Raw genomic sequence first — 13,389 nt, 5'->3', positions numbered from 1 at the left:
TTGATGTCTTGCTATTAGCCCGGCTACCTTCCGGTCGCTAAACTCTTAGCCCATTGTGCTCTGTCTCTTCTAACGAAAACTGTCTCGTGAAAAAATATCCACTGAATTGGCCTCCACTGCCTTCTGTGGCAGAGAATTCCACAAATTCACAACTCTCTGGGTGAATAAGTTTTTCTTCATCTCAGTCCTAAATGGCCTACCCCTTATTCTTAAACTGTGGCCCTGGTTCTGGACTGTGAATGGCCTTGCCTAGAATAAAATACTTTAGTGCAAATGATATCAAGTTGTGCCATGCACATGAAAAGCTGGAGTAACTCAGTGGGACAGGCAGCATCTCTGGAGAGAAGGAATGGCTGATGTTTCGGGTCGAGACCCTTCTCAGACCCGACCCTGGTCTCGATCAGAAACGTCACCCATTCCTTCTCTCCAGAATTACTACCTGAGCCTTTTGTGTCTATCTTCGATTTGAACCAGCACCTGCAGTTCCTTCCTACACACTGTGCCATGCACATGACTGAATATACCACGTGGACAGTGACCTCTGCTTGAGTGTATCACATGCCCAATGCACTTCAACCAAATCAATGAGCGATCACAGGAGTAGATCTCACACGGTACTCAGTTTGTTTTTTTACGGTAAGTGGCACACAAAAATGGTAGACCATGCAGAAGAATTTCCAGTCCAGTGAAAGTTAATAGCATGTTCAAAAGCAAAGTGTATCAATATTCAGTGTAATCCTGTATTCCCTGACTGACACACAAACACACACATTCTTCAACAGGTCAAGGAATTCACCTTGAAGTGCTAACCAAAGGTGATTGTTAGCTTAAGGCTGAGTTTAGATGACTCAGGACAGACAAGTGACGAAGTGGAGGCCTGACAGACTGATTGAACAGTCTTCTTCACAGAGGACCTTTTCCAAGTGACCTGTTTTTTGAAGGCATCTATGTTAATGGAAGTGCTCCATCAGCCAAGATCAAAATATAATAATCTTTAAGAGCATCAGTGAGGGACTGCCTAGAAACTCATCGCAAAAGGTTGACGAGACCATTTAAAAAAAGACACAGAACATTGGAATAGCTCAGCACAGCATCCCCAGAAAACATGGATGAATCCTGGCCATTTTAACTGCATCAGACTAAAGTCAGTTTAGGATGTCGGAGGCACAAGGAACAGCAGATACTGGAATCTTGAGCAAAGCACAATGTGCTGGAGGAACTCTGTGCATCAAACACATCTGGGGTCCGAATATACCGGTGATATTGAGTCTGAAGAAGGATCACGACCCAAAATGTCACCTATGCAGTCCTTCGTCAATTGTTGCCTGACCAGCTGAGTTCCTCCAAAACCTTATGTTTTTCTCAGTTCAGCATGTTGTCAGGCATGCAGCAATAATCTTGTGATATGTATGCATTTGATTTCTGTAGAAGTGAGTGCACAGTTTTACTAGAGGGGAGGAACATTCTCCTAACAATTCAAATGAGCTGCATGGCTCTAAAAGCAACAGCAAGCAGGGTTGAAAGGATCAAATGTAATATTAAGAGAAAGATTAGTTACGACAAATGTCGGTCCCTTGAAGACAGAAACAGGTGAATTTATTAAGGGGAACAAGAAAATGGCAGACGAGGAACATGGTGAAGAGATACTGGATCAGTTCCTGTGGATTGGAGGGTAGCTAATGTCATCCCACATTTTAAGAAAGGAGGGAGAGGGAAAGCAGGGAATTATAGAACAGTTAGCCTGACATCGGTGGTGGGGAAGATGCTGGAGTCAATTATTAAAGGTGTAATAGCAGCGCATTTGGATAGCAATAACAGGATTGGTCCAAGTCAGCATGGATTTACGAAGGGCAAATCTGGCTTGATATCCTCTGGAATTTTTTGAAGATGTAACAAGGAAAATGGATAAGGGAGAGCCAGTGGATGTAGTGCACATGGACTTTCAGAAAGCCTTTGATAAGGTCCCACACAGGAGATTAGTGGGCAAAATTAGAGCACATGGTATTGGGGGGTAGTGTATTGACATGGATAGAAAATTGGTTGGCAGACAGGAAAAAAAAAAAGGAATTAACAGGTCCCTTTCAGAATGGCAGGTAGTGACTAGTGGGGTGCCACAAGGCTCGGTGCTGGGACTGCAGCTATTTACAATATAGATTCATGATTTAGATGAAGGAATTAAAAGTAACATTAGCAAATTTGCAGATGACACCAAGCTGGGTGACAGTGTGAACTGTGAGGAGGATGCTATGAGAATGCAGGGTGACTTGGATAGCTTGGGTGAGTGGGCCGAAGCTTGGCAGATGCAGTATAATGTGGATAAATGTGAGGTTATCCTCTTTGGTGGCAAGAAGAAGAAGGCAGATTATTATCTGAATGACGAGCACCAGTTAATATCACACACAATTTCTGGTTTTATTACTTCCGGCTCTCTGCCCTCTAAAGCCTCCAAACTTATCGTTCCTCAGCCCCGCACAGCCCGATGTTATCTTCTCCCCAAAATCCACAAACAGAACTGTCCTGGCAGACCCATTGTTTCTGTTTGTGCATGTCCCGCCAAATTAATTTCCCCATACCTCAACTCTATCCCTCTCTGGGCCAATCCCCCCTATCTATGTCCAATACACCTCACACGTGCTTCGTCTCTTCAATGACTTCCGTTTTCCAGCCCCCCACTCCCTCATCTTTACCATGGATGTCCAGTCACGCTACACCTCCATCCCCCACCAGGAAGGTCTTAAAGCCCTCCGTTTCTTCCTCGACCTCAGAACCAGCCGATTTCCATCTGCTAATACTCTCCTCCACCGAGCAGAGCTGGTCCTGACCCTCAATGATTTCTCCTCCCACTTCTTCCAAGTCCAAGGCGTAGCAATGGGCACTTGCATGGGCCCCAGCTATGCCTGCCTCTTTGTTGGGTACGTTGAACAATCACTGTTCCAGGCGTACACTGGCCCTATCCCCGAACTCTACCTCTGCTACATTGCTGCCTCCTGCACCCATGTATAACTCACTGACCTCATCATCTTCATGACTAATTTCCATTCTGCACTCAAATTCACTTGAACCATCTCCGACCTCCCTATTGTTTCTGGATCTCACCATCTCCATCACAGGAGACAGACTATTGACCAACATCTACTACAAACCTACTGACTCCCATAGCTGTCTAGACTACACTTCTTCCCACCCTGCATCCTGTAGAGACTCTAACCCCTACTTCCAATTCCTCCGTCTACGCCGCATCTACGCCCCGAATGAGGATTTCCATACTAGATCATCGGAGATGTCCTCATTCTTTAGGAAACGGGGGTTCCCCTCTTCCATTATAGATGGGGCTCTCACTAGGGTCTCCTCGATATCCCGCATCTTCCCTCTTGCTCCCCCTCCCCCCTTGTCCTCACCTTCCACTCCACCAGCCATCACATAGAGCGTATAATCCTCCAACATTTTCTCCACCTTCAATGGGATCCCACCACTGGCCACATCTTCCCATCTCCATCCCTTTCTGCTTTCCGCAGAGGCTGTTCCCTCCGCAACTCCATGGTCAGCCCGTCCCTTCCCACCCAAACTCCCAGGTACTTTCCCTTGCAACCGCAGGAGATGCAACACCTGTCCCTTCACCTCCTCCCTCGACTCCATCCAAGGACCCCGACAGTCTTTTCAGGTGAGGCAGAGGTTCACTTGCACCTCCTCCAACCTCATCTACTGTATCCGCTGCTCCAGGTGTCAACGTCTGTACATCAGCGAGACCAAGAGCAGGCTCGGCGATCGTTTCACTAAACACCTCCGCACAGTCCGTCTTCACCTACCTGATCTCCCGGTTGCTCAGCACTTTAACTCCCCCTCCCATTCCCAATCTGACCTTACTGTCCTGGACCTCCTCCATTGTCAGAGTGAGGCCCAGCACAAATTGGAGGAACAGCACCTCATATTTCACTTGGGTAGTTTACACCGCAGCAGTATGAATATTGACTTCTGCAACTTCAAGTAGCCCTTGCTTTCCCTCTCTCTCCATCCCCTTCCCCATCCAAGTTCTCCCACTAGTCTTACTGTCTCCAACTACATTCTATCTCTGTCCCGCCCACTCCCCTGACATCAGTCTGCAGAAGGGTCTCGACCCGAAAAGTCACCCATTCATTCTCTCCAGAGATGCTGCCTGTCCCGCTGAGTTACTCCAGCATTTTGTGCCTACCTATTATCTGAATGGTGTCATATTATGAAAAGGGGAAGTGCAATGAGACCTGGTTGCCCTTGTACATCAGTCACTGAAAGTAAGCATGCGGGTACAGCAGGCAGTGAAGAAAGCTAATGGCATGCTGACCTTCATGATGAAATGATTTGAGTATAGGGTAGAGGTTCTTCTGCAGTTGTACATGACCCTGGTGAGACCACACCTTGAGTATCGTGTACAGTTTAGGTCTCCTAATTTGAGGAAGGATAATCTTGGCTATTGAGGGTGTGCAGCGTAGGTTCATGAGGTTAATTCCCAGGATGTTAGGACTGTCATATGATGAAAGAATGGATCGACTGGGATTGTATTTACTAAGGGATTGGACACGCTAGATTCAGGTAACATGTTCCCGATGTTGGGAGAGTCCAGAACCAGGGGCCACAGTTTAAGAATAAGGTGTAGGCCATTTAGAACTGAGATGAGGAGAAACTCTTTCACCCAGAGAGTTGTGAATTTGTGGAATTCTCTGCCTCAGAAGGCAGTGGAGGCCGATTCGCTGGATGCATTCAAAAGGGAGTTAGATAGAGCTCTTAGGGCTAGCGGAATCAAGGGATGTGGGGATAAGGCAGGAATGGGGTACTGATTGTGCATGATCAGCCATGATCACATTGAATTGCGGTGCTGGCTCGAAGGGCCGAATGGCCTACTTATGCGCTTGTTTTCTATGTATCTATGTACAACGCCAGTAATTAAATAGTGGAGGATTTGTTTCAGTTTAATGCATTTTAAAAACAATCCCCAAGATGAGGATAGACAGAGTTATTTGTCACTCTCTGTAGAAAGACCAAGTGGAGGTGCCGAGTGACTCCAGCTATCGGAAAGCTTTGCCTCGAGTCTTTTCACTACTTTACAGCTGCCTATCATTGTCCGTATACACAAATCTGTGTCACTTTTTTGAGTGACTGAATAAACTTGAGTGGGAAGGGGGTGACTTTGGAAATTATTAGGATGGGATAGCGCGATGTGGAGCCTGTGAAATCAAGCAGCAAGGTGCCAATAGTTTAAAAACTGGAGTAATGGAACGAGGAACATTTTGGTGTCCAATTCATCATCTATGCAGCTTGAATCTAAAAGTTACTGGAGATTAATTGATTGAGGCCGATTCCACAAGAAGACAGATTGCTTGCCATTTGAAATATTCTTATTCTATTCTGTTTAAGTTTATTCATCATCGTCAATAACCTCAATGAATTGCAATGCAGTACTCATGCTGATGTTAGAAGTTTGATTTGCAGCCGGCGTATTTGCTCCAAACAGAAGCACATCTGTTGTTGACTACACACAGAGTCGGAGCGACTAGATATTTATTAATGTCGAAGTAACAGGGGGGTGCAGGAGAATACTGGAGGATGCAGGAAAGTTCTCATGGCACGATCATTCTGGAAAATTAATTGCTTCTCTTTTCACAGATGCTGCCTGACTTACTATGTGCCGCATTTTCCACATTATTTCAGATTCACAGTTTTGCGCAATCACACGTATCTGTCCACAGCTAAATAATTCATTGCTAGATCTCTTCTTCTTCTAGTGTATGGTGTGCACAGCCTAAAGTTGTAGGACAACTTGTTCTATTTGATCTTATTTGATTGATTGCTAGATGGAAAAGTATCTGCATCAAAAACAAAGTAATCTGATCACTCCAGCAGTTGTGCATATCAGTTACCTGTATACCATTCATTCAATCAACAAGGTAACACACATGGAACACTCATTAGTACCTCTCCTCAGTTTGATCTCAGGATTTTACGTATTAAATGGTAAAGGTTGCATACATCAGATGAATAAATAAAACAGAATCCATGAAAGGCGCAATACTTGGCTGGAATGAATACTTAAATCTATTCAGATATCAAGCTCGAAAAGATAGCAAGTAACAACGACTAAATATTCACTTCCCCGAAAGCATCTGTTCTATCAAACCTAACTCCTGGGCTCACGGATCATGGAATTTACTAATGCAATTGATGTCAGCAAAAAACAAAATGGATAACTAATGTTCTTGGTTCCACTCCTGTTTCATCAATTATTACTTTCTTAAATAGTTCTCCTGTACGAGTAGCATCTTTGGGATGAGAATTCACTCAAAACTGTAAAGATCAAATGTAATCATTCAGCGCTAAAGACCTCCCAGAGTTGTGCAGAAGTAACAAGTAATATGCACGAAACCTCGTTTATAGCATCAAGGCTCTCAGGTAATGGCTTAGTTGAAATCTCCAAGGAGTAATGCATTCTCGAGAAGAGATTTCTGCAGAATGATAGAAGATTGAATTTGGAATTATCACCATTAAATCAGAAATTCATCTTCACTGATAATGTAAAGTTAATTATCTGACTTGGAGGAGGAGACCACGAATCCCCAATGTTTTAGTTCTTTGACCATGGACATATTAACCCATTAATGAGCTCCTGTACATCCATATTTATTAAGTTAAATGTGATGTAACTCATAAAACGATAATGCATTATTGAATATTCTTTGCTCATTTGCTGTTCAATAGAAATAATAATCTATTAATAATAGTCTATGACGTCATTGCTCATCAGCAACAGACGTGCAGTATGGATGAACATATAACTGTAGAGTCCAATGGTCTTCATGCAATGTGTGCACCTTACCAGCTGGACAGCCTCAGCCAGCCAAAGTTCACAAATAAAACCAATAAACTTAAGATACTAGAATTCTGAAACAAAAACAAAGCAGAAACCTCTAGGAAAGCTCAGAAGATCAGGGAGTTTTGTGGAAAGAAAAATGGTCAATGTTTCCTTACCCGCTGAGTTCTTCCAGCACGTTGTGCCTTTCTCAAGGTTCCAGCATCTGCAGTTCCTCATGTCTAGATTTCAAGTCGCCTCTGCTCTGGATTTTATCTGTGCCTCAGTAGGCCTTCTGAAGAGAAGTAGGGCCTTCTCTTCTCCTGCCTGGTCAGCTGGTGAACACGAGGAGCCAGTCATCCAGCCTGCCAGCCAATAGTCATCCTCTCATCGTTGGTGACTTTGCCTAAAATGAAGAATGGAAACATGGAAACAATTTAATGTTTGTGTGTCCTAGCTGACTGTGTAGGAGGGGTTTGTGTGCCTGTGTGTAGTGGGGAAGGGGGGGGTGGGGGGGGGGGGGGGGGGTGTATGCTATACAAGTAAAGGCTGTAACTAAGGGCTGCAAACTCACCTGGACAAATCTTGTCAGATCATAATAGATTTTACAGTATTCTTTGAAGCATGTCACTGCAGGTGGCAAGAACTTTAGCTACCTTTTACCATCCTCGTCTGATCGTGGTATTCGAGGATCTGCTGGTGCTCTCATTGTAATGCAACCCTTTCCCTGCATTTATCCCATCAAGCTCGGAGATCCTTGGAGCTATTTCCCCTCCCTCTCCAGCCATCATGGGCCTCATCACTGACAATAATGGGACGGCCTATAGAGAGGAGATAAAGGCACTAAACAGCTGGTGCCAGGAAAATAACCTCTCTCTCAATGTCAGCAAAACTAAAGAGATGATCGTGGACTACAGGAGCCAGCAGGGGAGATGACACCTCCCCATCCACATTGGTGATGCTGAGGTTGAAAGGGTCAGCAGCTTCAGGTTCCTCGGTGTGCACATCACTGAGGACTTCTCTTGGACACTGCACATGGACACAGTAACTAAGTAACCCGCCAGCGGCTCTTTTTCCTGAGAAGACTGAGGGAGTTTGGCATGAACGCCGCCAGCATCCTCACAAACATCTACAGTTGCACCATCGAGAGTCTGCTGACGGGCTGCATCACAGTCTGGTACGGGAACTGTTCTGCCCACAGCCGCAAATCACTGCAGAGAATGGTGAAGGCAGCACGGCACATCACTGGCAACAGTCTCCCGGCCATTCAGGACATTTTCCACTGGCAGTGCCTGCGGAAGGCACACAGCATCATCAAGGACCACAGCCACCCAGCACACAGACTGTTCACCTTGTTACCGTCAGGCAGGCGATACAGGAGCACGGCTGCACGTACCACCAGACTTAAGAACAGTTTTTACCATTGGGCCATCAGGTGTCTGAAATCATAAACACATCATATATGTTGATTATTTTATTTATTATTGTCTTTTACCGACCAATGTCACTTTTATCTTATCTTTTTTTAAATCTTATTTTTATCCTTGTAATATCATTGCTGTGGTGACCCGTTGTCTTGTCAAACACATTTCATTGTATCGTTGATCCTGTGTTAACCTACATATGACAAATAAAACTGAACTGAACTGATCACCTCCTTCACAATGTGTGTCCCCAATGTTTGGTTACCAAAGAGAGTGTGTCTTTGAGGGCTGAAGCCTTTCCATGAAGCAACGCGTCTGGAAATGCAGAGGAATAGTCATGACCTGCAAGGTCTGCATATGTGGAAACATGTTCCGGATGCAGTGTGATGTTGCACACTTACTGCAATCTATGAACCCAAGGAGAAAATAAACACAGAATTGCATCAAAATGATGCTTACATTTCTCCAAACACAAAGCTGATGAACTTCTTCATAGCTGTCTGCTGCCTAACTTTGGGTTTTGAAGTGTGATTACCATTGTGGTGTTGGAAAGTTAGCAACAATTCAGGCAACCCAAGGTCCTATTAACTGCTGAGATATTGATGAGTAATTGGGTTTTAATTATGTTGGCTGGAAGGTTTCTGACATTCCTGGTGGAAGTATTCTCCACTGAGGAATAGAGAGCAGGGGAAATAAAGATTAAAATAAATGATGCCAGTAATGACTCAATTTCAGGTACAAAAAGTATTGGCGAATGAATTAACTGAACTGTTAAATGATCTCTCTGTAACAGGCTTAGAAAAATGTAACATTTCAGCTGTATGTTTCAGAAAGTGTTTCGAAATCAAAACTGGTAAAGAAAGATTATTGTTTTTACTTCTCATTGAATAGAATTCAATCCATTATTATCTTGATGCAATTAATATAGGTTCACATATAGAGTTGTTGCAAGGAGATAGATTCCGCATCCTTTCCCACTCTCCGATTCAGATGACATAATGCAATTTTACTCTTAATACTCATTAATATTTCAATTCAATTGTTTCATGCCCAAGTGAATATATTGATTTATTCAAAGAATTGGTAACAGCTCCTTCATTATAAATGTTCTTCATCCATGGACAGTGCAATTAGTCACTGGCCATGAACACTGCGGGTCCCATCATGTCCACTAATGATGCGTCAGGAAGGAAGAGCTATGACTAGTGTTAACTAACGTTGTACAAATAACCAACATTGCATTGGTTTGTTTAAGATGAAAATGAATTGCAGACTGACCATTATCATTCCCTGGATACCTTAGCTCACAAATGGGAGTACAATGGAGATAATTGGCTGGAGAGATGATCCCTAGATTATTCTAAGTTTATTGATCTAAACCAAAGCAATTGTAGCATCAGAACATTTGGAAAAATAAGAATATCCTGATATACCCTGCTATACAAACAGCAATGCCATTTCTTATTAGTGAGGGCCTTATGTGCCCATGGGATTTAGAGTGGCTGTGATGTGTACACTCCCACCCCACTACTGAGATATAAAGAATTGTCACATGAGTAGAGGGTAAGCTAGAGACATGCAACATGGAAACAGGCCGTTCAGCCCACTACATTCAGACCAACCAGGGAATACTATCCATATATATGTTTCAGCACCAATCCGTGGAACACCATAAGACAACAACAACCCTCGACCATCAACAGCATAATGGTACAACAACAAATTAATAGCTTCCAGATTGCACAGGAGCGGGAAATAATTAGACAGAAAAGAATGGGGTGTTGCATAAACTGTAGATCTTTAGCATCAAAGGTGAATGTGTATGCTATGTGATGGATGTTTATGTAAAATGTAATTATGTTGTGTCTGGGGTCTATTTGTGTGTAATGTATGGCTGCAGAAACGGCATTTCGTTTGGACCTCCAGGGGTCCAAATGACAATTAAATTGACTCTTGACTCTCTTGACTCTTGTATGGGTGGTAAGCGAAGGGGGAAAGGTTGGCATAAGTAGCCAGGTCATATCCTAATTGTATTAAATGTTTTTCTTAATACAGAGGTAGATTTCCATATACATTTTTAAAGTTTAGTATTCTCTCAGTCCACAATCTCAAATAGAAACTAGATTTATAATATTCCTCTACCTTCCTTCATCATAAGTGGGGATTGAATATTCTGGTGTTGCAGTGTTAGATTGATTGGCCCACTGCCACTAAGGACTCTCCTGCTCTCAACCAGATGTGGAATAAATCTCTCTAAATGGTGGGCGATCATTCGGCGCCCAGGGCAAGGACGTGCAAGTAAATTCCGTACGAAACCCGTCAACAGCAGTGAAAATATCTGGCAAAGGTGAATAGCCAATGACTAAAAGTGGTTGAAAACATTCCCGTGACAATGAACATGAAATGTAATTCCCAGATTCATGAATTACTTGCATTAGGTTTTGCCTCGATCACTATACGAAGATTCTCATGAAGATCAGGATTCTAAATTGGAGAATATATCACTATCTGGATAGAGAGAATGGAAGAATCTTAACAAACTATGGCTATTACCACCATAGTTAGCAATATGTACATATGTATTTACCATCATATTTTAAGTGTTGCTCATATAGGGAGGGAAATGATTTGTGCAAGGCCTTAATGAGCCATCAGATCATGGCTGGTAAAGGCGGAATCCTCCAATTGTTAAGCAATAATGGTGATTGAGGTGGTTTTGGTCCAAGATCATCAATTTGTGCAATTATGTGTGGCACTAACTGTGCCCAGTAGTCTGAAGCATTCAGTGGCCTGGTTGCTGAACTGCATTGAACCTGTGCACAGGGGATGCTATAAGTAGGGATATGAGTGATTAGAAAAGGGATTGGTTGGCAGTGGATCCCAGAGACTATCTTGTGGTGGAGTAGGACTTTGATTGTCCAACAAGTTTATGTCTCCTATAATTCCACGGTCATGGTCCTGCATTCACTGTTTTTATTATTGGGCTTGCTCTGTGTTTGCTGTATCCATGGCTCGATTTCATCACGAAGATGGACACAAAATGCTGGAATACTGTAACTGTGGTACAGGCAGCATCTCTAGATAGAAGGAATGGGTGACATTCCTGGTCGAGACCCATCTTCACCAACACTCTCCTCCGCATAGCAGAGCTGGTCCTTACTCCGCACAACTTCTCCGGCAACTCCTCACACTTCCTCCAAATCCAAGGCCTAGCCATGGGCACCCGTACGGGCCCCAGCTATGCCTGCCTCTTCGCAGGGTATGTCAATCACAGTTCCAAGCGTACACTGGCCCTATCCCCGAACTCTATCTCGGCTAAAAAGGTCTGAAGAAGGGTCTCGACCCGAAATGTCACACATTCCTTTCAGTGTCCAGAGATGCTGCCTGTCCCGCTGAGTTACTCCAGCATTTCATTGCCTTTCTTCGGTGTAAACCAGCATCTGCAGTTCCTTCCTACACTATTGATTTCACCAGTGCTGACTGTTTTACATTCAGGTTAGTCAGCCTAGCTCCTCTTTCAAGGGTGTTCTGGTTTTAGTATAGACCAAAGACTATGGAGAGGATGTTGGCATTGAGGAATGTGAACAAGTATTGATAGAAGTTAGGGAAGATGAATTGGGGAAGTCAGGTACAAAATGAAAGGCAACCAAGAGCATCCTATCGAACTGAGGCAACAGAAGTACTGGCAGAGCAGATGAAGCATCTGCCACATTAGGAAGGTAAGCAATGATTTGCATTTACGTGTCCCAAGGCACCTCACAGAAACCAAATTCAAAATATGTTACTTTCATGCTCCATGCAACCTATGAAGAATTAAGACAGAATGTACAAGGAATCAATGCTGTTCAGTGGTACAGCGTCTTATACTGATCACAGTAAAAATAAAACAAATACGGTTTTCTGTCATTTCAATGTGTTCCTGGATCAAAGCTGATGCTTGTTTAGCTTTGACTCAAGTTATTGGATGTCTTGTAAAATGCCAGCTTGGATGAACATGGGTGCTTCCTTATTTGTTAGATATCAGTGCACATCGCGACTCATTTGCTATGGACAGGTGGTAATTTAATGGAATTGTGATTAAATACAACTTTCAGCCAAAAAGGCCAAACATGTGCCCATTAAGAGAGTGATTCAAATGACTACAGACAGACGGGTTATTATCTCGTTCCCAGTAATGGGAAACTTGGCACCTGTGAAATTTAGTGACCTTCCAGGCAATTTATTACTGACCCTGGGTTGCGAATAAAGCTGAGAATATCACATTTCATGAGATTTTAATGTAATATCATACACAGTTCAACCACATTCAAGAATGGTCAATAGTTTAGGAATATATTCAGCTTAAACAAAAAATTAAAACTAACTTTCTTGTAACAAAATCAGATTTTATAGAGAACCTACATATTTCCTTGTTAAATGCAAATAAGAGAATGTGGCAAAGAGTCTTGCATTGGACATTGGTACATCAGGCCAGCTTACAATAAAGTGAAATAACATTAAGAGTGGTCATGAGAAGTATCAGCGTGTAACCCAAGCTATTTAAAAATATATATTAAAAAAAGTATTGCAGCAAAGGTTAAGGACAGAATCACATGCTAGGTTTTGTCCATTTTGTTCCAAAAGCGATATCCACAGCCACACAGCTGTGGTGATTTGATCAATGTGTCAGTGCTGGATTCATAACACACTGTTATTGAGTTTACAAAGGGGTGGGCATCCAAATGGCCAACGATTTGAGAATGGTGATGAGGCCCATTGACAGACACTGGGGCGGACTAAAAGAAGATGGATGGTATTTAGCTTGAGTCTATGGGTTTAATCATTATACTTCAATCATCAATGGATCTGAAAATGTTGAACCATTTCATGAGTTTAGCACAGCATAAAGCCTCACCGAATCTACTCATTGGAGAAGCCAATGATGTTGAAGATAGATACAAAATGCCGGGGTAACACAGCAGGTCAGGTCTCTTGAGAAAACAAATAGGTGCTGTTTTGGGCTGGAGACTCATGTATGAAGTCCGAGTCTGAGAGTGTGAGTCGGAAGTAGGGTTCCGACTCAAAACGCCACCTATTGCTTTTCTCCAGCGATGCTATCCGACTCGCTGAGTTACTCCAGCATTTGATGTCATCTTCAGTATAAACCAG

This window comes from Leucoraja erinacea, chromosome 24, assembly GCF_028641065.1.
Source record: "Leucoraja erinacea ecotype New England chromosome 24, Leri_hhj_1, whole genome shotgun sequence".
NCBI lineage: Eukaryota > Metazoa > Chordata > Chondrichthyes > Rajiformes > Rajidae > Leucoraja > Leucoraja erinaceus.
Note: the sequence above shows the minus strand (reverse complement) of the source record.